Consider the following 4,433-nt stretch of genomic DNA (forward strand, 5'->3'; position numbering starts at 1 on the left):
CCCTAAATGGAGGAGCAGTGACATGGAAGAGTTCCAAGCAGGAGACCGTAGCTGATTCCACGTGCGAATCAGAGTACATTGCAGCGAGCGAAGCGTCGAAAGAGGCAATATGGCTAATGAACTTCATCGGTGATCTTGGAGTTGTACCTGCCATAAAGGAGCCAATGGAGATTTTATGTGATAACGAAGGAGCGGTTGCCTTAACCAAGGAACCGAGGGATCATGGTAGATCAAGACATATCGACAGAAAATATCACTTCATTAGACATCGTGTAGAAGAAGGACAACTCGTAGTGAAGAGGATATCATCAAAAAATAACCCAGCAGATCCGCTTACGAAGGGACTGAGTAGGGTTAAGCACTTGCAGCATGCTAGGAGTATTGGGCTGAAGGATGATATTAGCATAGATTAGATAGTATTAGAAACGTGTAATAGATAAATATAATTAACATTTGATGATTAAATAAAGGAGTTTTATTCATGAGTAATGTTACTGTCTTATGTTAATTGTTTAACTATTGTTTCACTTTGCATGTTTTGACTTCCAGAATAATTGAGTTTATTAGGAATAATCGAATTGTTCAAATTGTCCACAATCGTTCATATGTTGGAAGTAGATATGAATGAAGATTGTCATGAATTGGTGTGTAGAATGTCTAAATGGTGTTAGACATAGCAAAGGGTTGCTGCAACGTTCATGAGTGCTTATGAACTAGTTTTGAGCATTGGAACAAACCCGCGCTTGCTGGAATCACCTTATGGAATACGATATAAATGGTGATCGCAAGACGATAATATCATATAGTCTTAAAACCTAGATATATGGTTTGTTATTTGTTAATTGATTGTACATTGATAATGTGAAAACGCATCAGTAACTCGGTGTTATAAAACGCATTGTTGTGTATAGTTGGTTAATGAATAAGTAAATGCATATAAGTCGAAGTTTATCTGTAACTTTTATCTAAGAAGATAAAAGCGATATCTCGGCCGCTCGATGATTTGATTTGAATTATGTGTCGGGCCCGGTCAGAACTGAATTGATGTGTTCGATTAAGTTCTATGTCAAATAAATCAGAGATCGAGAAACCTAAGTGCTTGACTAACCATTCCATAGGATTGTCAGCATGATATCTAACAGAGGAATGTACGATCCCTTATCTAAAGGACAAGATTGATTAGACCAGAGTTTGACAGCGTCTTTGAGAGCTATGATTGCAAACCGAATTGTACTTATAGTTACTAGACTTATCCAAGTGGGAGACTGTTGGAATAGTGTCTAAGGCTGCAAGTTGATAGGATTATTTATTAAGAGAGAGTAAATATTATTAATATATTATGAGAATAATATAAAGAATAATATATGGTTAATATAAGTCATAGAATTAATTGGAATTAATTTGGTGACTTAAAGAGATTAATTAAATAAATGGGTATAAACTGTCAATTGTTTGATAGTTAAGCTTTAGACTATAAATCCTTATAGATATATAGTGGACAGATTCTAGAAGCTAGGATAGCTTCAAAATCGTCCATTGCTTATCTAAGGAAAGGATTTAGATAGCTTTAAGAGAAGATTATCCAATTAGGGTTTAGGTTGTAACCTTTAAGGAGTCTACAAGTATAAATAGACCCCATGGCTAAGAGAAATCGGCATCTCACTTAAAGTAAGAGAACCCTGGCCGATTTCCTTCCCTCTCCTCTCTCCTAAATCATCTTCCTTGCTATTGGTGTTTGTAAGCCATTAGAGGAGTGACATTTGTGACTCTAGAAGCTCCAAGACTACAAGATCAACAAGGAATTCAAAGGTATGGTTCTAGATCTGTTTCAATGTTGTTATTTAACCTAATTAGCCATTAGAAGTCTTGGATTCAAAGCATGTTTATTTAGAAAGCCTAGATCCAAGCATTAGGGTTTTGCATGCGCACATAGGAAAATTCTTATGGCTAAAACCCGTCAATTAGGTCAACAGAATAGAGAGGCAGGGAGTAATTATAGGAGTTTACAAAATTAGGGTAATGTTTATTTACCTGAATACCCTTTATAATTTTCTTTAATTTGAAATTTATATTTTAAATGTATTAATAATTAGAAAAATAACAATTAATTATAGCCACACATCTTAAAAATTAGATGGTCTAGATCTATTCTCGTGTTCTCAACCTTTTAGGTGTTCTCATTTGATCCTATATATATATATATATATATATATATATATATATATATATATATATATATATATATATATATATATATATATATATATATATATATATATATATAACAATAGTAAGTTTAAATAGTATTGAAAATATAGAATCACATCCGTAACTTTAGTTGATATATATTTATATGGAATAGATTTCCATTAATTAGAACCCATAGACGGAGATTCATGTGGGGTCTTTATTTGTATTTATATTTCTATTTATGTATATATCAGGTGGTTATTTTATCTGTCCTTGAAGAGATTTTTGCTTGCAGAGGGTTCATCATGACGATGGTAAACTCGGCCTTCTCTGTGAGATCAACATCATGATCACCATTGGGTGGAGTCCAATGGAAATACCAAATCAAGTTGGCAACAAAAGATTCCAAGTGAAGCAGGCCCAAAGCATAGCCAGGACACATTCTTTTTCCAACACCAAATGGCATCATCTTAATCCCTTTGCGTCCAGTTACATCGAACACACCATTATTAACCTGCAAGAACCTCTCTGGCTTGAACTCCACGGGATCATCCCAAACTTTTGGATCGAGACCCATATCAGCCACAGTGAAATTAACGGTGGCACCACGTGGAATCGTAAATCCTCGCAGCTCTGCCTCCTCCTGGGCCCTATGGGGAAGCACGAAAGGCGCTGGTGAATGTCTCCTCAGCCCTTCTAAAACTACCGCTTTCAGGTATGAAATATTCTGTAGATCCTCTTCTCTTATAAATGATTTCAGTTCCACCCCTGGTGGTGGCAGTGGAGGTGGAGGTCCAACCACTGAGACGATTTCATCATAGAGCTTCCTCTGAATGTGAGGATACTTAACAAGATTAGCCATGATCCATTGTAGAGCACTAATGGTGGTGTCTGTGCCGGCGTTAAGGAACTCGTTACACAGGCTCACTAAATCCTTATCGGTCAGCTTTCCACCATTTCCATTGTTTGCGTTCTCCTCGGGAAGCTGTAGATGCATCAGAGTATCAACGTATGCCACCATTTGATTCCCTCCTAATTGTGGTTCAGAATTATTGACAGCTTCAATTCGAGATTTAACAAGCGGAAGCATCACTTTTTCTTGATCTTCCCGCTTTTGCAATATATCTTTCCATTTTTTTCTCAATAATATCTTCCCCAACCTTGGAAAAGTACAGAGTATGTTAACACCCAAATTCCCAGGATGGACTGCAAACAACATATCACGCGACTTGCTAATAATTTCATTAATACGATGCTCGTCAAGCTTCATCCCAAAGCACATCAGCGCAAACAGGCTGAACATCGCGTGTTCAAAATGATCAATCACCTTGACTCCTGCAGCCTCCTCCTGCTGCTGTTGCTGCTGCAGGCGACCAATCAGAATTTGAAGTGCCCACTTGCGGGCCCCGGAATAGGACTTCACGCGGGAGGGTTGTAGGATTTCAGTGGCAAGATTGCGACGAAGGAACCTCCATGTAGAGCCGTACGAGGCTTTTGTGATGGTGCAGCTTTCCTCCAAGGAGCTATAGCTAGGGCGGTCAGCTACGCTTGAACTTTTCTGGATGAGGATTTCGTGTGCGAGATCTTGGCTGCAGATGAAGATGAGAGGACGAGAACCGAAGGAAAAAGTGATCAAAGGTCCATATTTGGATTTTAGATTTGTAATGATGGGCCTGAGCCCCTGCATTACGGAAATGGTTAACAGTAGGAAGTTGGAAGAGAGGAACGAGGGTCCTGGTGGTAGCTTCTTGCCGTCTCTCCGGCGGAAGATAAGGGCGGCCAAGCAGACCGAAACAATGATGACGAACCAGGTATACATGATCCTTAGAACAAAGTGTACCGTGGAATATGAAGCGACTTTGTGGTTATATTAAAGAAATCTACTCTATAATTAAAGATATATATAGAGACGATCGGTCTTTTGGTTGGTTTGTTTTACATGCAACACGTCAACTTCTTTAATTATATATCCATGCACTTGAAAGGCTGGCTACAACCTTAATTAGACCCAACTAGCTAATAAAACGTAAGGTCTTATGTTTCAGCCTACGTACCTATCACGTTGGATTCAAATATGTCCGACGATAAATTTTCATGCTGCATGAAGTTATTTCATGAAGTTGCCATAGCTAATTTTATGCGTGACATTAAGGCTAACTTGTTGGAAATAGGACACCACACTGAATAGTAAATATTATGCTTTAGTTAATTCATCAATTCTAGTGTAATCTATTGAATTCGTA

The 4,433-nt window shown here is 37.9% G+C and overlaps 1 pseudogene; it reads right to left on the reverse strand.

Annotated features, from left to right (window-relative positions):
• Positions 1-2,440: 2,440 nt before the first annotated feature.
• LOC145100072 (cytochrome P450 89A2 pseudogene) lies at positions 2,441-4,009 on the reverse strand (annotated as a pseudogene).
• Positions 4,010-4,433: the final 424 nt, after the last annotated feature.

Source organism: Lactuca serriola, chromosome 4, assembly GCF_051521515.1.
Source record: "Lactuca serriola cultivar US96UC23 chromosome 4, Lser_US96UC23_V15, whole genome shotgun sequence".
In the NCBI taxonomy this organism is placed as follows: Eukaryota; Viridiplantae; Streptophyta; class Magnoliopsida; order Asterales; family Asteraceae; genus Lactuca; species Lactuca serriola.